Source organism: Sceloporus occidentalis, unplaced genomic scaffold, assembly GCF_023333645.1.
Source record: "Sceloporus occidentalis isolate IW3139 unplaced genomic scaffold, rSceOcc1.0.p SCAF_3, whole genome shotgun sequence".
Lineage (NCBI taxonomy): Eukaryota > Metazoa > Chordata > Lepidosauria > Squamata > Phrynosomatidae > Sceloporus > Sceloporus occidentalis.
Window position 1 is genome coordinate 112,665,426 of NW_028316983.1, and position 22,155 is coordinate 112,687,580.

Sequence of the window (22,155 nt, forward strand, 5' to 3'; positions counted from 1 at the left end):
ACACAGCTGCTGTCTCTTTCTTTTCCTTTTTGGCCTTTGGGATTTCTTGAAAGGCCTGGGCTGTTTTCCCTGTCACTGGATGGAGAACACATTCCTGCTGCTGTTAGGACATTTTCGCATTCCTGGTCCAAAGGCTGGGGTAAAATGGGCTTTGGCCCAGCAGTTTGCTAGGAGGTGCCTTTACAACAGAGCTCTTTGTCCTGGCATTTCCCTCCGTGACATGTGCCTCTTTCGTAGGCTGAAGAAGGGAGCCTGGCATGCAAAGACCTGCACTGAGTTACAGTATTTCACAGCCTTGGACTGGAAAACACATGAGAATATCACCAGGTAGTTTCAAACTAAGACAGGATGTGCAGGGTTCGAATCCCAGCTTGGTCATGAAAACCCACTGGTACCTTGGCTGGTTTCCTAGGACCTTGGCCAAGTCACACTCTCTCAGCCTCTGAGGAGGGCCATGGCAAATCCTCTCTGAAGAAACATGCCAAAACAACACAAAACAAAAAAAAACCCCATGCTAGGCTTGCCTTGTGGGTGTGGATGTTGTGTGCCTTGAAGTCCTTTCCGACTCATGGGGGCCCATAAGTTGTATTTATAGTGTTGGTATTTTAGTTTTAAAGTATGGGATAAGGGATATGTAATTTTAGTTATGTATGTGTTAGGTGTTTATGTATTCTATTGTAACCCGCCTTGATCCTTCTGGAAAGGTAGAATATATATAAAATCTATTATTATTATCATCATCATCATGGGGTTTTCTTGGCGAGAGCTGTTCAAAGGTGGTTTGCCATGACTGTCCCCTGAGGCCGAGAGAGTGTGACCCCGGTCTCCAGAGCTGCGGCCCAACACTCAAACTTTGGTTCGTCAAAGGGTTGCCGACTTGAAGCCACACAACAACAACAACAACAACAGCTGTATCCAGCTGCCAGGGATGGAAGCCCAGGAGTCCCAAACCCACGGCAGAAATAATCCAGTTTGAGACCGCTTTAACTGTCCTGGCTGAATGCTAGGGAATCCTGGGAGCTGTAGTATTTGTGAGGCATTGAGCCTTCTCTGTCAGAGAGAGAGCTCTGGTGCCACAACAAAGTCCAATTCCCAGGATTCCCTAGCACTGAGCCAGGGCAGTTAAAGCGGTCTCAAACTGGATTATTTCTGCAGTGTGTTTTGGAGCTAGGTTTTTGTAAGTAAACAACAACAAAACCCACCCAGCTAGGAAGAGAAAGCGTCCAGGCAAATGATCCTTAAGAGGTTCTGGTGCCACAACAAACGACCACTGCTGGAATCCCACAGCCTTGCGCCATGGCTGTTAAAGCGGTATCAAACCGGATTATTTCTGATGCCTGGACGCTCCCAGCCCTGAGTCCATCCCAGACCCCTCTTCTCCCATATAACAAAACAAAACCAAACAAAATCCCTTTAGAGGGGCATGGGCTTACAGTTCCCCCAGGATCCCGTGCTCTTCTCCTCTCCTTTGGGCTCTCTAGTTTTCTTTTGCAAGACGTCTGGACTGGAGGAGGCTTCATTCGCCCTTGGCGCCGAGGAGGAGGAGGAGCTCCAAAAAGAGCTGGCAGAAGAGTTTTAAGGTGGAGCCCAACGCTGGGCTCCTTCCTGAGAAAGCCACGTATATAGGCTGCATCCACACTGGAGAGATAACCCGGGTTGACACCGCTTTAACTCTTTGTCTGGCTCAAGGCTAGGGAATGCTGGGAGCTGGAGCTTGTTGTGGGGCCATTAATAAGATAGATTACATTTTATATAATATATTATATATTAATCATAATATTAATAATAATAATTATATATTATTAATAGTAATAATCCAGCAACTTTCCATTGGCAGATTATTTTTATTAGACCATATGGTGCAAAAGTGCAAATGGTGCATCAAGAAGGAGGAAAAGTCTTTGAAAATGAATTATATATATATATATATATATATATATATATATGTGCGCACACATGCTCACACATAATACAATTAAAAACATCCTGAAGGTGCACAACAACAAAAATAATTAGAATTTGAGAAAGAAAGGGAACACTTTTCACATATAGACAAAGTGGAAGTACTGTATACAGATAATAAACAGTATCTTCCATCTGACGGTAGGGTTCGGTTCATTTAAATATATATTGCTTCTTATTGCTTATGTTGTGAATCAGATATAGGGGGCACCAAAATCTTTTTAAGTGCTCTGGGCTCTAAAAGTCTTACTGTGGCCCTGAGAGCGTTGAGCCATGGCAGTTAAAGCAGTGTCAAACTGCATGATTTCTGCAGTGCAGATTAGACCTGAGCATGACTTTTTGCTATAGAGGCTCACTTAATCTTAAAAGGCCTTAGGTCTGTGTTTAGTTTATTGTAGGGGAGGTGGCCAGACCCTAAGAACTAGGCAAGGAAGTTTGGGTCAAAAAACTGCCCTACTGAAGTGGGAGGTTTAACACTCCCAACGAGGGTTGCCAACTGAAAACTGGAGAGGGCTCCTAGACCTTTAATGGTTGTGTAGAACAAAATATTTCAGCAGGAGTTGTTTGTCTTGCAGCCAGGTAACAAGCAATATCCCTTGACATCATAAAAGGTAAAGGAACCTGCTCCAGTTTTCATCCTGGCAACCCTACCCTCAATGTCAATGGTCTTCACAGTGGCATCTATTATAAATTTGGGCCATCTTTGAAATTGCAGCTGGATGCCTCCAGCTGGATTTGCTTTGGAGTAAAGATGCACTGAGTACTAATTTAGGTTTGTCCATGCCGTCATGTTGCCAGTTTCTATGTATGCTGGGAAAGCTGGACAGTGAAGAAAGCAGATCGAAGGAGAATCAACTCATTTGAAATACGGATACCGTGGACTGCTAAACTGCTCCAAGAAGCCAAGATGACCAAACTGAGGCTGTCATACTTTGACCATATTATGGAAAGGCATAACTCCCTAGAAAATACAGCAATGCCTTGTAAGATAGAGGGAAGTAGGAAAAGAGAAAGACTGCATTCAAGCTGAATAGATGTAATTGAAGAAACCATAGCCCTGAATCTGCAAGACCTGAGCAGGGCAGTTGAAGACAGGATGACTTGGAGCTCTCTCATTCATAGGGTCATCATAAGTAGAAATCGGCTTAATGGCCATTAAAAACAACAAAGATGCATAGGACTGGGCTCAAATGTGATCCTATATACACTTTATTGTGAGCTCAATTGAAATATACGGCCCGAGACAGACGGGCCTAAAGGAGTGTGGTGGCAGTGATACTGGGGTTAGGGAACGCGCACCAACTGCGTGATCCCTAAGCCTAATATGTGCGGGTGGTGTCCTGATGGTGGCCTCCCATCCACACAGAGGCTGTCATCTTTACGTAAGCGATGAACAGCATCTGCATGTCGCTGTGTGTTGCTTATGGCATGAGTGCACCAATGGCGCACAAGTAACGTCTGCCCAGCACAATAAAAAGAACCTGTTTTTTCCGGGTTCTTTTTACTCCTGAGGGAAGCCACGCGCTGTTTGATGACTGTGGCTTCCCTCTGGAGGGAAATAGGCCGCTGGCAGGCCGCCCTTTTGGAGCGATCTGTCCCAGGCCTATAATAAGGCATTCTGTAACATATTGTCACAAAAGTCCATGATCTTTTGCTACCTGAGGTAGAGCAGCAAATGGGACAAGGTGCATAGTAAGGCAACAACCTGTGGTACAGAGTGAGGCCAAATCAAGTTTTAAAAATGCTTTTCATTTTCTTCCAGACTACTTTAAAAATGTGTGAGTTCTTGCAACATGACTCCTTGGGTTTGGCAGTTCTCACCCTCTGCATCAACCTGTTCCATCCTTTTCTCCTTTCTCTCTCTCTCTCCCTATTTAAAATTAGAGGGTTATAGGCATTATACATTCGTGAAATTGAACTTTTGCAGTATTGCATTGCAAATATTGGTGGGGAGGATCATAGGGGAGCAAATTTGTGTGTCAAAACACAGGGCCACCTCAGCAAACCATGTCCCAATTTTAAACAGCCTTTAGAAGAGACCTGGTGCAGATCCAACAAATTGTGACAAACGTCCCTCTGAAGAATGTAAACAGTGGACCCAGAGGCAACAACAACTGGCAAAATCTGCACAGTGGGTCCTTGGTATCTGTTGGGGTTTGGTTCCAGAAGCCCCTGTGGGTACCAAAATCCATGGATTCTCAAGTCCCATTATATACAGCGGCATAGTAAAATTGTGTTTCTTATATAAAATGGCAAAATCAATTTTTACTGTTTGGAATGTATATATTTTGGAATATTTTCAGGCCTAGGATAGTTGAATCCATGATTAAAGAATCCATGGATATGGAGGGTCAACTTGAAAACCCAAGGGGGTATATCACAAGAACTCAGCCTTCATTAGATCAATCTGAAAGAACCCAACTCTTTTTTTTAATTGAAACGAGATGCATGAGAATTATCCAGTCTTTGTCAAATACGTCTCACAATTTAAAAAGAAATCCAATTGAGGATGGGAATAAAATGTGACAAGAATTACAAGGAAAATTGTGTTGCACAACAGAAATATTGGATTTTTTTAAAAAGATAGAGTGAGAACTACAGCAAGAAATACTGCATCTTCTCAAAGACATTTGCCCCATCTAGAGGAGCCCAATAATAAATTAAGCCACTGACAAACAATTTCATGCTTTTTCTTGACATCCCAAATCTGCTGCCTCCAGTAACACCCTCCCACTGCCTAATGCTAAGGCCAGCAGTGCACATCCCTTCTTGCTGAAGTAAGTAGCCCATGGCCATATTGTTTTCACACACACACAGCCAGAGGTAGCCACCTCACTCTCCCTGTGGGCAGGGCTGGCCCTAGACACAGAGTCAGGCTGCGCACAGGAAGAATGGCTTTAGCCCAGAGACATAAAGATGCACAGAACAAAGGTCAAGGAGTGGGAGGGAATATCTGAAGTCCTTCTTAAATGTCATATTTTGGTGACTCATACAAAGAATGTTTCATCTGGGAGCAGCCACCAAGAAAACCCTACCCTACATTCCTACCAGAAGTGCCTGTGAGGATGGTGAGATAAAGAGAAGAGCCTTCTCAGAACATCTCAAAGCCCAGACATGAATGTGGTCCTTCAGATAGACTTCACAAGTACAGATCTTAATTTTGTTGTTAACCACCTTCAAGTAGATCCCAGCTCATGGCAGACCTGTGGATGAAACATCTCCAAGATGCCCTGTCCTCCATTGCTCTGCTTAGGTCCTGTAAATTCATACCCATGCCCTCCCTAACTAGTCATCTAGTATGTGGTCTTCCATTCTTTCTAAAAACCCTCCAGCTTTCCTAGCATTATTGTTTTTCCCAATGAGACATGTATGACAACCTCAACTATCATCTTGGCTTCCAAGGAGATCTTAGGGCTGATCTGTTCTAGAACCCATTTGTTAGTCTTTTTCGGCTGTCCATGTTAATAGTATTGGCTAATAAAAGGGATCTGTGATCCATTCTGGGGCAAATGTAAATTGTTCTCTCCTTTGTCTTGCTAAGCAACCGCTGGGAGAAAGTGGAAAGAGGGGGAATGAGCTGAGCCACCTAGCTTCCCCTCCCCCCTCCCACACACATATTTTTGGGAAACCTGCAATCTTTTGTTCTGAACAGACTAGAGTTCAATCTTAAACATATTGACTAAGGCATGAACTCCACAGAAAACAATGGAACTTATTTATCAGTAAACACACAGTGGCTTCTGCTGCCATCAGCAAAGAGCATTCTGCTGAACCACCATTTCCAGGCTTTAACAAACAGCAGATGTGCTCTTACCATTCCCTCTAGTGACACCCCCTTATTCCTGCTTCTCCACCCGTCGCCATGAATTGTGCTTTTTAACAATGTCCGTCTGCTCAATTTTTTACATCTGACAACTGAGTGTTGAGGAAGGATTGAGCAAACATTGGACAAAGGTCACAGGTATCCCTGGGGGGAATTTTGAAGATTGCTCACTACCATTTCATTCCACATAGAACATGGAAAAATTTTTCCAAATTGGGGGATTGTGAGAGTTGTAGCCCCTTAAAGCAAATTTTTGTAAGCTCTGTTTCTGATACTATAGCACAGTAGTTACTGATATTTTCCAGGACAAGCAGCATCAATGACTTATGGCAATCCTAAGGCAAACCTATCATGGGTTTTATTGGTAAATTTAGTCAGAGGGGGTTTCTGAGCTGAGAGTGTGTGACTTGCCCAAGGTTATTCAGTGGGATTCATGGCTCAGCCAGAAATTGAATTCTGACCACCAGAGTCATAGTCAAATACTTAAAACGACTATACCACACTGGCTCTCACGCATGTTTTAGTTTAGTCTAAAACATACTCTTGGTTTTAGTCCAGACTTCAAAAATGCTATGGAAGGTGCTGAGCCCTAGGCAGAAAAAGAATTGAATGCCTTGGTTCCCTTAATATCTACGCTAAAGCCATGAAACCCACTGGATGACCATTGGCATGTCATATTCTCTCAGCCTCAGAGAATGGCAATGGCAAACCCATCTGAAGAAACTTGCCAAGAAAACCCCATGATAGGTTCACCTTAGGATATCCATAACTCAGAAATGACTTGCAGGCACGCAACAGCAACAAAGCCCATAGTGGATCCAGCACATATCCTCACATGAAAGCCACCACTGCTCCTCAACAAATAGCATTTGAACATACTGGTCTTTTTATAAGGTCAATACAGAAATAAAGAATGTATGCATGTATGTATTTAATTTATATCCCACATTTCTCATTGCACAGGAATCTTATGACAAGTTAAAAACAAAAACAAAGCATAACTGAAAACTATTAATACAACTGTTTAAAACAATTGCACAACATTTCTGTTTTAAAAAACACATGTTAAAAACATCTGTAAAACACAGTATGATACAAATATAATATAGCACATTAAAAGCTCCATGTGCTTCAACAAGTTAGAAACCAAACATCTTCCTAAATAAAAAAGCTGTTGCTTGTTAGCAGATGTGTCTCCTTCGCATCCAAAATTTCTCATTCTGTGTTTTGTGTGTTTCCACACAAACACACAGAGAGAGACATATTGCTTTTATAGGCCAAGGACCCCCTCAAGCTGGTTAACAAATCACAACAAGCCAATACACAAATAAAATACCAGTAACGCAAAAATGAAATGTTCAGTTCAAGAAAGAAAGAAAAGAAAGAGAAAACCATTAACATTCTTGGGTACAAACCAGAAGCCTTCCAGTTAATATAAATATTAGTTGAAAGATTTCAGATGACCCAGTCTTAAATCCCTATTTTAAACAGACAAGGAATGATATAATTCTAAAAGTGGGAACCCTGCCACTGAGGCTACATCTGCACTGCAGAAATAATCCAGGTTGACACCACTTTAACTACCATGGCATGTGATGGAATTCTGAGGTTTATAGTTTTGTGAGGTATTTAGCTTCCTCTGTCAGAGAGCTCTGGTATCACAACAACTGCATATACCTGAATCCCATAGCACTGGGCCAAGAAAGTTAAAGTGGTGTCAAATTAGATTATTTCTGCATTGTGAATGCAGTCTCAGATAATAATAATAATAATAATAATAATAATGTTTATTTATATACCGCTTTGTGTAACATGGGTATAACAACAATGGGATGCTTTTCAGGGTTCATGCCACTGTCTCAGGCTTCATCCACACTGCAGAAATAATCCAGTTTGACACTACTTTAACTTCCATGGCTCAATGCTATGGAATTTTGGGAATTGTAGTTTGTTGTGCTGCTAGAGCTCTCTGACAAAAGCTAAGTGGCATATAAAACTACAGTTCCCATAATTCTAGGGCATTGAGCTATGACAGTTAAAGTGCTGTCAAACTGGATTATTTCTGCAGTGTGGATGCAGACCTGGACCAACAGTGCCACTTAGGTACAATAATGGTAAGCTTTACTGGCTTTGGCTGAGTTCTTATGTTTTTGTTTTTAATTTTTCCAAGCTTTTGAGTAGAGCTAAAGGGAAGTACTCATCCTAATGATTAAACTGTAAGTTGTTTAAGCCAATGTGGTAAACCTAATGCTGACTTAAGCAACAAAATGGGGATTTTCATTTACTAGAATATCACTATTGCTATCCCAAAGCCACCTCTGAAAAACAGAGCCTCGGGCTCTTCTGATTTACGTCAGAGGCTGACCTTTGCCTTTTGTATTCCCAAGACTTAGGAGTAAAAAAATTGTTATAATACTGAAGAACACACTTCCTCTCCTGTAGCTGAAGAACATGATCACATTTAGGGTTGCCAAAGTCCATTCCTGTGGTTTTGGGAGCTTGATTTGCATATTAAGCAAATATGCCGGCAAACTATGCAAATAATGTGGTGGATTGGGAAAGGACTGTCACTTTCCTGTTAAAGTCCCACTCTTCATGACTCCTTTCAAAGTTGATTTCTAGGAAGGAAAAAAAAAATGACTGGGCTTTCTTTGGAACTTTTGTCAGCATTCTCTGTTTGAATTCTCAAGGCTAAATAAAAATAAAGTGCAATTAGGTGTTGTAAGCCTTCTAACCTTGTGCACACACCTGAACACCTTACGTGCAACAAGGATGTTGTTGTGGTGGTGTGCCTTCAAGTCGTTTCTGACTCATGGTGAACCTATCATTGCGTTTTCTTGTCATGATTTCACCAGAGCAGGTTTGGTTACTTTCTCACCATACATTTTTTGTCAGCAAACTAATGACTGGTTGGAAGATTTTAGTTGTGGCAGTAAGATTTTGGAAACATAGCAAGGCCAGTCCTGGTTAGTACATGGATAGGAGACTGCCAAAAAATACCAGGTGCCGTAGGCTATATTTCAGATGCCAGAACCATCTCTGAGCATTCCTTGCCTAAGACAGCCCCATAAAATTTATGAGGTCACCATAAATTGACAGGTGTGTGTGTGTGTGTGTGTGTGTGTGTGTGTGTGTGTGTACTTGGCCATACACACATTCACATTACCTGTAAACCTGTGGTGACACACAGAGACACAGACACACAGGCAACCTATAGTGACACACGTGCGCACACGCAGGCACGCACACACACACAGTGTTAGCCATCTGGGAATCAGAAACATTTGCTGATATACTCAGTGGCCTCCCCATCCCTGGTTTCGCTCAATGTGGAGGGTGGGGCTCCAGGGGACATTCCCCCTTTGAAATACTCTATGGCTATGAACCTAAGACTTTGCCAGCTTTGCCCATTGACTCTTCAGCTCCACCGTCTGTGCCTCAGTGGGTTGTCAAGGTAAAGGCTTGGCCAAAGATTGAAACTGCTCTAGAGGATGCAAAAACAGGAATACAAAAAATTTGCTGATAGAAAAAGAAGTTCTGGTTGGGAGATAAAACCTGGTGATAAAGTTTATTTGTCAACCAAACATCTTAAGACAAGACATCCTTCCAAAAAGTTGGGGCCTAAATAAATTGGACCTTTCACTGTCAAAAGGTTGATTAATGCTGTGACTGCTGAACTTGATTTGCCAAAATCTTATAGACATTTACACCCTATTTTCCACTTTAGCCTGCTAAAGCCGGACCTGAGCACTGAACCATGGAAGCGTGATGATGCTCCACCCCTTCCTTTGATGATTGAGGGGGAACAACATTTTGAGGTTTGTAAGATTCTGGACTCTAGAATTCACAGGATAAAATTACAATACTTGGTTCGTTGGAAGCATTTCTCGGCTGATCACGATGAATGGGTAGCTCATCGACATCTGAAAGCCCCTGAACTGTTGGCTCAGTTTCATCAAAAACATCCTGATAAACTTTCTTTGTCCAGTGTTTAATTTTCTTGTTATGATACTGTGATGTGATTTTATTTTTTTTTATTGGAGGGGGGGGGGCAGACTGTTAGAATCCTTGCTAGTATTCTATCAGATATGTGTTTTATGTGTGTGGGGATGCTGGGGGTTGGGATGCTTTTGCTATGCCTAGTATACATAGGAGCTGAGTGGTGCCAGGTGGTTGTTATCTGGTGACGGTGACCTTGGAGGCCTCTCTCAGAGGCTTGGAATGCAAGCTTAGAGCATAGAGGGATAGAAACTATGGGGGAGCAATGGGGGTTGAGTAGTGGTGAGAAAGACGTGGAGAGTTTGTTGTGTGGGCTTTTGCAGGGGGGGGAACAGACAAGTTTGGGTTTTTTTATGTATTGCATTTGGTGGGGGGGTAGTCTCAGCTTAAATGCTGAATGGAGTTGGAGCTATCAATAAAGTTCTGCTTATTCTTCATAAGCCTGATTGATTGATTTTCCTGGATACTGATTCCACATTCTGACAGGAGGACATGTTACCAAACCCCAAAGGATACCAAAGGTCCACTGTATAAGCAATGTCCATGTTTGGACTTTGTCCAATTCCTTCCTCTGAAATAAAGCCTGCAGCCTCTTGTATTTTTTTCTTGGCAATGTCCCATGAAAGTACTATAAAGGCTGACCCTGCTTAACGTCTAAGACCAGACAGGACCTTTTTTAGAGTATTTGGACTATGGAGGTCATACTATAATAAATAAACAAGCAAGAGCACAATAAATAAACATGCCTCTAACAATAGGATATATATATATAATGTTTTAAACAATGTTCATTCCAACAGCCTATGCAGATAACAAGTCAACCAGGTAAATAGTCACAGAACACAGGCTTGAATAGAATTCCAGCAAACTATAACATAAATTACAAACACTCATGGAAAATATTACACTGACTCTTAACATGTTGAAATGAGGCACAGAAAGATACATATTCAGTCTATGCTGAACAACAAAGTCAAGGCATGATGGCAAGATGATCATGTGTGAGATCTTGTGGGATCATTACATTGGTCTTTTCAGAGGAATTATTTTCAGTGTTAAACAGGTCAGTACCCAACAGCGCATAAACTAACCAGATGTGTTAATCTAATATGTTAGCATTTTTAAAGGCAGCACTGCTTGGCAAACTTTGTTGTTATTTTTCTGTACTGAAAGAACACCAAGGGTTCATCCATACTGTAGATATAGGTGCTGTGGCACCATCCTATGGAATCCCGAGATTTGAAATTTTTAGCTTTCTCTGCCAAAGAGTGCTGGCACCTCACAAAACCATAAACCCCAGGATTCTGTAGGATGCAGCGATAGTAGTTAAAGTGGTGTCAAATTGCTTTGTTTCTACAGTGGAGGTGCACCCTGAGTTGTATGGCAATTTTAAGACTAACAGAGGAAGGATACAGACCAGCACTTTGTGATAGCCTATGGGCGGAGTCACGGCATAGGGGCCGCATGCTCAATGCCATGACCCCGCCACATGGTGCCATTTTTGCACATGCCCATTTACATGGCACACACCATGATGACACCACTGTGGTGCAGTGCTCAAAAAGTGCAGTGTGGAAGGGGCATCATCATGGCATGCCACCCCACCTATGGGACCCCTTCCAGGATGCTGAAAAGAAGCTGCTTTTCACAACTTCTTTTTGTGTTCTCTGGAGGCCACAGCATGCGGTTGTTGCAACCCCAATCCAGGGCAAAAAGGGGAGGCTGCATGCCACGTGTCTGTATAGCCCCAGAGTTATTATGGCTAGACATTTTGAGAATTAAAATCCATAAGTGAGCACACAGAACGAGATTGTTGGAGATGACTTCCACTCTGAGGATGGGAAACAATCACTTAGGAGGGACCTATTGATGAAAAGAAGAGATATTCAGTCTAAAAGGTGTCATATGACTGCCTGTTGTTTCAATGCAGCAGACTAACAAATTACTCCTTTAAAGGCTTTTATACCTGGTATCGGAAGAAGGGGCAAATGGACATCCATTACCTCCTTCTTGCTAAATTTGACCTGTACTGAGCTTTCCAAGCTCCTTCTTATTAACTTGACACTTTTCATTATAGCTGGCATGGTTCATCAGCTGGTCCTTCACATCATGCCTCCCTCCCAAGTCTGCCCTAGTTGTATAGCCCATGTTAGCTTTCTGCACTTGCTGCTGGATCAACTTTTAAAAGTATTGGGGGTTTTTGGGGGGAGGGGGTTGTTTTATTTTGTTTTAAAGAAAAAGTTCCAAAAACTGAACTCTGAAATGTACATTGTAATTTCTTGGACCTCTTTGCTATTTGTTTCTTTCTTTGTTTATTTTTTTTAACAACCCCAAATAATATTGCGTAGTCAAAAGACTTAGGGCCCGAACAGACAGGCCCAATTAAAGCTACTTCAGATCACTTTGGAGGTATGCTGTTTAAATAACACACACATCTTAAGAGGCCAGGAGCTGCACCAAAGCTGCACTCCAGTCCTTAGGACTGGAGCATGGCTTTGGCGCAGCTTTTGAACTCTTAGGACACAAGCATAATTTAAACAGCATACCTCCAAAGTGACCCAAAGCAGCTTTATTTGGCCTGTCTGTTCAGACCCTTAGTCATCTCACTTTGTACCATTAATTCAAGACTGTTCATTAGCCAGTTAGAAAGCACTGTTAAAAACAGATCCTTGAGAAATCCCAATATTTACATCCCTCCACTGGGCAGAATCAGTTATTTGTTCACATTCACTGTCTGTTTCTGTTTTGCAGATACTGATCTGTATAAGGATATATCCTTTTATTCAGTGACCTCTGGGCTTGCTCAGGAATCTTTGATGGGTGACTTTTGTCAGTCACCTTTTGAAAAACCAAGGAAACAAGTGGATAACCTCTGTCTGCATACTTGCTAACACTCCTAAAAAAAAAATCCTCTTAATTTATTATTTATTCCGTAAGGTTGAAAATATGCTGACAAATTGCCTCCCAGATGCTTCCCCACTACACAATTAGCCATTTGGCCAAATGAGAGCTTAGACTTTTCCATTTCCAAAACAAGCTTCCTCAAAATAGTTAGCATAGTCCAGTTGGAAATGAAAGACCTTGGTATCAAGGTCTGCAAGCAAACAAAAGGCATTTCCTGGCCTGCATTCCTGAACTCTTCTTTAATGTTCCCTTATGCTGATTCTATCAGGCACCATTAATTTACCTGTCCCAGACTGCTGTTACTTACCAAATATACAGCATTTGGACTCTCATTCAGCTCCATCCTACAAGTCCTATGGAAGCAATTGCAAGCAATGCAAATGGTGATAACACTGTTTTGCTTTTGCTACTTCAGGCAGGGGTATGGAGGAGAGAACTATGATCTGTTCAGAAGAACTCTGTTCCCAGAAGGATCACTATATGTTTATAAAGTTTCAATTTAGCAGATGTTCCTAGGAGGGCATCACCTGGAAGGGCCTTTTCTCCTGTCACCATTTGTTTCATGAGAATGGTTGAGCTTTCAAAATTGATCTCACAATGTGGTCAGACTGATACTGGAGTAAGCATTCCTATAGTCCCAGAATGATACAAAGCTTTAAGCATTTTGAACAATGTTCATAATCTTGCATGATCTTGCAAAGAATTATGTTAAAAAGGGTAATAAAGGGATTGAAGTCTTCTAATAACACTTGAATTCACTGAAATGAAACACAAAAATCTGTTCAAAAACACCATATTGGAACATCAGTGGCTGCACTTAATCAAAGCTGAGTAATACCTGAATTGATAAAAAGTATCAAATTTGGGATAGAACTGTGTGTGATATAACCTTTTTTATTGTGTCTTTCAAATTCAGCACCCACAAATACATTAAAAACAGCTACAATATTGGGGAAAAAAGGTTTTTCATCTCAAACTTGTGTAGTTAGAATAGGATTTACTTATTTTTTCTTAAAACATCAGAATACTACAAGTGGTTGGCTATGGTACAAAACACACCTAAGCAATTAAATGGCATTACACATAACTACAACTGTAACTAAAAATAGTTAGAGTTGCACTGAAAAGTGGATGATGATATTATACCTGTGTTATGACCATGATGTAAAGTAGCTATACGTTAAACTTTGCAAGAAGGAAGGAAGGAAGGAAGGAAGGAAGGAAGGAATTTCAAGCAAGTAAGTAATTCTAAGCAAGGATGATAAGAGGTATGGCAAACAAAACCTATGAGGAAAGTTTGAAGGAGATCAGCATGTTCAGCTTAGTGTAGAAAAGACAGAGGGATGGCATGACTGCAGTCTTCCAGATACCTCAAGGGTCTTCACAGAGAGGAGGGGGCAGGCCTGTTCTCTGCTGCCCTAGAGGGTAGGACTAGGTCTAATGGTTTGAAGTTATAGGATAGATTTCAATTCAGCATTAGAAGGATCTTCTTAACAATAAGAGTGATTTGGCAATGGAACCAATTGTTTTGTGAGGTGTTGGGGTCTCCTCTGTACATCTTCAAAAATAGGCTGAGCAGCTCCCTGCTGGAGATGCTTTAGTTGGAGATTCTGTACTGAGCAAGGAGTTGGATTTGATGCCCCCTAAGGCTCCTTCAAACGCTATTATTCTATTTGGAATAAGCGCTACAAAGTTTTATTTGTGATTAATTGCCTGTAGAAACTTGGATAGCGATTATCATTTGTGAATTTCAAAGTGATTAGAAACAACCAGGAAGTGAAGCCCTCTATTTTCCCCTTCTCTTGAAACAATAAGCATACCTACTCCAACCTTATTTCTTCCCACAGCACTCAACATTTTGCCTTGCATGCATCCACCCAATAAAAAGGATTCAAGTCACAATTATTCTGTGCTACTGGTTTTAGTGGGTACACTTGTTGTACCACAGATTTCTGTGAAATTTCTGATTTCTCTTGTTAGCTAAGTGGGTTGGCTATAAGCACAATTAACTCTGGATCCAGCTCTTCGTCCCCCAAGTTCTGAAGCATCTACATATGCATTTTAGATGTGATTCTGGATGAAGAATTCATTTATCAAAATTCAGGTGATGAAAAACAGGTATGGAATGAATATACTTTTTTTTAACAGTAAGAAAAATAGGTTTATTGAGTGTCAGGAAAATCCAACATGAAGTTTGGGACTTACTCTGCTTGCAAAAAAGCACATTGGTTTTATATATATATTTGTGCAGAAAACAAGTTACTTCTGTCAAAAGCATCACTTTCTGCACAAAAAAGTATATAATGTCTGCTCAGAAAATGATGTTTTCAGTACAAGATAAATTGCAAATCTAGGACTCTGAAGTCTTAAACGCTGCAATTTTTGTGGACTTTCCCACAGCAAGGAGAAAAATGGTAAAATGCTTTGTATTTGCCTACGAGAAGGAAATTTAGATCTGAATGCCTGAATGCATCAACTTGACCCCCAAATGTCCATAGCATCATTGGCAGCAACTTTGAAGATTAGATATTTCTTCAATGAATAATATGAATAACCTTGTGTGACCTTTGGAAGTCCCTTGGCACTTTATTAATCACAACACAGGTCATTAGTTTTCAGAATAGCCTGTTTGGTTTTCCTGGTGCTTGTATTACAGTTAAATAGTAACAGTATACACATTTTACTTCCTAAAAGCATAATTTTAATTTTAAATGACCGGAAGCATTTTTCTACCACAGCGTGAAGCATTACTTAGATCAAGAGTTCCAGGTGACCAGCAATGCCAAATGCACCATACCAGCCAGATCTTGGTTCACTGAACCCACTAGTAGATGACCAGGCTGGGCTGCTTTTAGTTTGATAGGTTGCAAGTTGTACAAACCTGCAGCATCCTCATCATTAAAACTTCCATCCAAGTGATTATTGAAGACTTATTGAGTCTTCTGAAATCCACCAGGAGAAACAATTTGCTTTTTACCTGAGTCATAGTTTCTTGATGCACTATTTAATCTTGGAAAAACAACTGATTTTCTGAACTAGAATGGACACTTCAATTTGTGATTTTATTTTACCCATAACCAGTTACCATTTTGGGCATAGGGCATCCCCACCTACAAAAGGGTCCCTATGTTTCACCCATCTAGATCATACATGAATGGAGGAGGAGGGGGGGATGAGGAGGAGGATGGCGATGATCCTATGCTTTGTAGACAAGCCAGATGTAGTTTATTCTGTCTCATGACTGGCCCTCCCCTGATGACCAGTGGGCTCCACTTACTGGTGCTTAAGTAGAAAATGCCAGCAGAATTGTGGCATAGTAAACAGAACCATGGAGAAAAATTATTTGATGGACACCAAAGGTGTGCAGTAGAAACTACCTTTTGACGGTGGGCAACTGTAGTGGGTCCCTGGACCAATTTTCTGCACGTGGAACCCTCAGAGACAGCATGGACTGCTAAAAATCCTCCATCATAGTGGACTACTTCTGGTTTTAAAAAAAATTGGTAATCTTTACCTTAAACATTGCAGTGAGGGTTGCAACTTACTTAGAAGCCAAATTATTGGTCCTGGGGGTTTCCAAGAGAGGAAGTTTGCCTGGGGAGAGGCAGAAAAGGAGTCTGTAGAATCTGATAGCACTGAAAGCTGGAAAAACAACCCAGTAAGGACACATGCATAATGGGCCAAGTGAGGAAGGGAAGGTGAGTGTGTACTGTAAGGGATATATCATATGGAAAACAGCTGGTTTCTTTCAGCTGGATCTTACAGTGCCCATTAGTAGTGGTGAAGAGAAAGACTTGGCTGGCCAGTTCACCCTAGTGCCATGGAAAGAGGGGGAAATGGAGGATGGCATTGAGTCAACACTACCAGTAGGCAGATATTATTATGCCAGGGCAGAACAAATGTTATTTGCTATTACTGTTCTTTTCTGTTTTTGTTTTTTAAGTCTCTGGAAGACAGACAAGTGATTCTAAATTTTCTACCTCAGATGTCAAAATAGCCTGACCAGCCATTTCCAAGGCAGGACTGGGGTAGCCATGTTAACCTGTTGCAATGAATACAATAATGAGTTATTTTTATCCTTTTGTCAAGCCCTATTCAGACATTCAGCATAAGGTTGAATGAGTGACCAGAAGGAGCAAGCTAGCATCTTACACACCAATCCATCCTTGCCCTCTTCATGTAGAAAGGGGCTGCATCATTTTTGCTCTCTCTGTGGACACATTTCTGAATGGTCTCCTGAACAAATGAATAGGGCTATAAGCTGTAAAGGTTCCAAAACTCTTTTGTTGTTTGAAAAGAATTGAAATTCTTGCAGTGTCAGTGTTCCATCCATCTGAACCCAATCCCCTGCAATTGTTCATTTAGCTGCCCTTCTGGTAAGTCCACAAATAGGCTGTGATGAAGAAGAAGGGGGCGGTAGAAAAAGGAGAGAATACTGAGACCCTCTCACACTGCACAGTTATAGCACTATGATTCCACATTAATTGCCATGGAATCCTGAGATTTATAGTCTAGTGAAACACTAGAGCTCTCTGACTGAGAATTCTCAACATCCCTTCCTGAATGGCAAATCTCAGAATTGCATAGAATGAAGTCATGGCAGTTAAAGCAGAATCACAGACAGAACTGTGTGAAAAGGGGTGGTGGTGGTGGTATGAAAAGGCTCATGGGCTGAGGAGGAGCACAGCCATGCCAGGGAAGCATCTACACTGTCTCGTTTTTATATGCATCTAACTGTGCGTCTCATTTACTCAGATGTCTTTGCATACTTACAAAAATGTATGTCTCTGCTTCTTTTGTCACCCATCTGTATAAAAGAGTGCACTTTGAATGTTATAGGATTTTCTGGTAAAATTGCATTGAATCTGTTTTCTGGAATATTTCCAACATGCTTAGCTCCTTCAACATATAATATATATGTGGAACCAGGCCAATGTACTATGGCTTGAGTCTTTTTTTAAAAAAAAAGAAAAGAGATGGTTTGTGCATGGGTTTTACACTCCCTCCAACATAAACCCTCCAATTGTTTCCACCAAAGCATTTTCTTCATAAATGTTTAACCAGAGAGGCAAAAAGCCCAAAGCTCCTCACTGGCTGAACATTTAGTTTGTGAGCCAGCATAAGGTGGATAACCAAGGCTACTTAAAACACATCCTTTATCCTACAGATATTTAACCAGAAGGAGATAATTACAAGGAAGAGGAATGGCAGCTGCAAACCTTATGAATAATGTTTAACAAGCAAGACTTGCAGCAAAATGTTGCAGTGTTGCATTCTGTAGTTGACTGTTCCAGTCTCCTATTCCAATCTCTATGATTCTCTGTTTTTTCTCCCAGCTAACATTATGTGTCTACTGAGCACAGTCAGTCCTCACTAGACTGCTTTTTTGAATCTCCTTATGGATTTTTTCCTAAACACAAACACATGCATGCACGCACGCGCATGCACACACACACAAATTTGATATGGAAGAAGAACAGGTGAAGGGTTGCATGATAAAATTTTGATTACAATATTGTAATGGAGCAATGGAAAAGGATGTCATCAAAGCGGCTGAAATTTACATTATGTTGTAATTTTAATGAGAGCTTTTATTAAATGATATACCATTGGTATATGACTCCTGAGAAATTGTCTAAGGGGTACAAAGGAATTCCGAATGTATGCTGGAATTGGGAACAACAAGAACGGATACTTTACCATATGTGGTGGACTTGCAAAAAAAAAGCCAAAAAAGTACTGGATGCAAATACATATTTTTATACAGAGAATTTAAAAAACTAATATAGAATTAAAACGTGAACATTTTCTTTTGGGACTGATGTATGATTAACTAGAAAGATGTTATGGAAGAATATTCCAATACATGACCACAGCAGCAAGAGTATTATATGCTTAGAAATAGAAGAGCAATAATATATTGTGTACTAAAGAAGAACGGCTGTTAAAATGGGTGAAATTGTCTATTTTGATTAAAGAAAATTCATCAGTAACTTTTTGGAAAGAGTGGAAATCGTTGAATGGTTTTTTGAGATATAATGAAGGTGATAAGATGATTATTGGTTTTAAAAATTAATATGAATTGAATTAATAGATGGTGTATGGCATCTATTTTACAGTGATTGAGGTAGAATCTTAGGAAATATAACTGTAGGAAAGAGTGTAACTCTTCGAAAATAGATGAACTACTACAGTACCTCTGTCCTGTTAGAAGTGAACTATAGGTTTATTGATCCTCATGGAGTCCATTGACCAGGCAATGCTTTAGCATTTCCATTGCCTTGCAAGAATCCAGTGTGAAGAAAAGTTAGGTCTGAGTGTACATTTAAGCTCTAAATGCAGGATGACCAGAATCCAGTCTCATGTAGGTGCTGAAAATGTCCTAGAGAGCAGCCAGTCCTAATGCAGTAGTAGATTAGAAGGTTCCAGGTATATTCCATAGCATGTCCCATTTTAAAGGTGATGTGAAAGACCTTACTGCACTATCAGTAAGGGTAGACAACACTTTTTTTCAAAACAGGCAGAAGAAATAACGGAAATATTAGCCTCGATGCAAGGCAGCCCACCATGGTCCAAAGGCATGAAGGCACTAGTAGGTGGACATTTCTTGTCTGCACAAGAAATAATACACAGAAATTTCTTTTTCTTTCCCACACAATTTTATACCCACAAAATCAAGTTGAAGTAAAAACTTCAAAAATTTCCCCAGAACATGTACTCATTAGTTTAAATTAATGTGGTCATGCTCAGTGGTTGAGAGGGCAACTCACAATAAGTATAGTATTCATATTCAATTCTAGGTTGCGTCTCATAGCTCCAGTTTGAGAAAAAGGTGACGTATACTACTGACAGGTGATAACCATCTTGTTACAAAAGCACACTTGTTATTATTGTATTACAGCAGGCCTTTGATATCTGCTGGAGGATTAGATCCAGGACCACCAATGGATATCAAAATCCATGGATGTTCAAGTCTCATTTAATACAATGGACAATAAAATGGTGTCCTTTATATAAAATGGGGGGGGGGGGGGTAATGTTTGTTTTTCAGAATATATATATTTGTTGAATATGTTCAAATCGTGGATGCTTGAATCCGTAGGTTTAAAAAAACACATGGATACTGTTAGCCATAGTGCATTTTTCTAAATTTTGCTGTGTGTGGTATTCCTCATGATCTCAAATGGACCCTGCCAGATTGTTGCCATTATCTCCATGGTCATGTAGGCACTATGAGGTCAGCATCATGAGACGCCTTGAGAACAACACCTTCAGACTTTCCCAACAAGTAGTTTGGGAATTGCTAATGGGACTATCATCACCTTAAATAATCAAAAGAATGGGTGATGTTTGTCTCAGATCTCTCACCTGATGAGCCAGCTATCAATTTTACTCCTTCCCCATTTCCCTTGATTGTTGCCAGACCAGATTACTTCATCTAAACAATCAGACATCTTTGACCAAGACCATCAAGTACCTTTGCCCAGGGCTAGTTTTCACCCTTAAAACCTCTGTAAAACTCCCCTCCATGTGTTTCTGCTTCATTTCTTAATTCCCCAGTCCCTTGGTATACAGATGGGAAACGATTTCGCTGGGTCCTTGTAGCCAGCCCCTCTCAATTTTGAGCTAATTAAAAATTTCCCCTATCTAGTTTTGGGTACAATACAGAAGGCCAGATGTATAATAATAATTGTGGATATACCATGATTGTACTATAATGTATTTGGAAATGCTCCTCCTCAATGCACATCCAGCACCTTCTTTTTTAATTATGTACAACCAGAAGCAAAACAGGGTGCCCTTCATAGAAGGAGTATTTTTCTATCCCTACTGTAGTTAGCAAAAAGGTTGAAAGTCACGATAAGTAATATGGAAAATGGGAGTGCTTCAGGAGACTTAAAAGCAACAAATGGCTCCCCCATCTGGCAATTCAACTGTGCTGTTTCAGATGGATTTGATCTTTTGAAAACCTTGGTTTGGGGGTTTGTTTTGTTTTTAATTGTTACAGTGGGAAAGTCTGATTTCTTTTCTTTCTTTCTTTCTTTCTTTGCAAGTTTGGATTTTTAAAAGACCTCCTGAAGAGTTCCCTATCTCTGAATTCATTTCCTTGTCCAGACATGTTAGCAGAGATATTCTCATGTGTTTGAAAGTCTCTTTTGATTTGCTCCTGTTCAGTATCTATTTAAAATACTGTAATATCCCACAGAGTGCAACATCAGAAATCTCATGTGCAGTTTAGGAATTCTGTTTGCATAGTTTCTAGTGTTTTTGTTTATTTTCAGCACCAGCAATGTAGGGCTTGTACCACTTTCCTCTTTTAAAGTTTACAAATTCCAACTGCTTATCAGTGTAAACTGGCATTACCCTCCCTTAGTAGTCAGCCAAACTGTGCATATTTTTCCTTTCCCAAATGAAATAGCTCAAAAAGCTCCTAATATTTTATTCCTGTGGTCTGACCTTTACTACCTTTGAGGGCGAAAACAAAACTGAGAATGAGACACTCCTGATATGCCCTGTTCCTTTCTATTTGTTTCAAGAGTGGACATCAGGGTCAGCCTTGCCATTAGACAGAACTACATAGCTGCCTCAGGTTGTGTGTGCCAGGAAGCAAAGTGTATTAGAAAGTTACTAGAGCTATGTGGTTGGGCTAATATGTCCTATACCTCTTAAGCTATCCTGCTGCCCACAGGTATGTAAAATCATACCCCATCTCTAGTGCTGAGTAAGCATCAACTGCCAGTCCAGTCAGCTTTTGTACATGCAGCATGGATGCCATCTTGCTTAAGGCAGGAAAATGATCTATGTGGCTCATTTAGATTTTTCCCCATTAGTACTAGCCAGCTTTATTTTCTTCCCCCAGTATTTCCATCCCTAAGGTAAATAGTAATAAAGTGTAAATGATAAACCCACAAAAGAATGATACATATTCTCTTGGAAATATGCTATCCTCTGTTTGAATGAAGTGTGCCAGAACCAGACTAACACAACTCCTAATGATCACCATAATTTTGCTCTTGGAAAGTCTAAATATTTATGGGTTTCCTGTAGGAAAGTATACATGTCTAACATTTTTGTTGTTCCACTAGATTAGTGAAGGACAATTAGCTCTGTTATAAACATTTCAGTCTCCTGTGGTTTTTTAGCATATAATGAATGTAAATAGCTGGAAGCCAAAATTCGCAGAACCAATAAATAATGGTTATAATATGAGTTTAGACAAATGTTGGGGCAAGGAGAGAGGGAGAAATCAAATGTTATGCGTTTGGAAGATACAGAATAAACAGCCAGTTCAAAGATAGAAACTTTAATAATAGTTATGAATATGACATAGCAATTTTCAATTAGGGCCTAAGTCCCACTTACCTTTAGATCCGATTCCTGAACCGATCCCTGAAACCGGTTCAGCAAACACAGTGGTTCCCACTGTGTTTGCGCCGGTTTCAGGAATCGGTTCAGAACAGCCGCAA

General features: G+C 40.5%; 1 protein-coding gene across 1 annotated transcript in view; it reads right to left on the reverse strand.

Annotated features, from left to right (window-relative positions):
* The window catches only part of PLA2G4A (phospholipase A2 group IVA), a 104,744-nt gene extending 103,264 nt beyond the window's left edge, over positions 1-1,480 (reverse strand). Inside the window, exon 1 of the mRNA XM_089515812.1 lies at positions 1,434-1,480. The gene's annotated coding sequence lies outside the window, so the exon portion shown is untranslated. The remainder of the gene's footprint in view (positions 1-1,433) is intronic.
* Between the last annotated feature and the right edge of the window lie 20,675 nt (positions 1,481-22,155).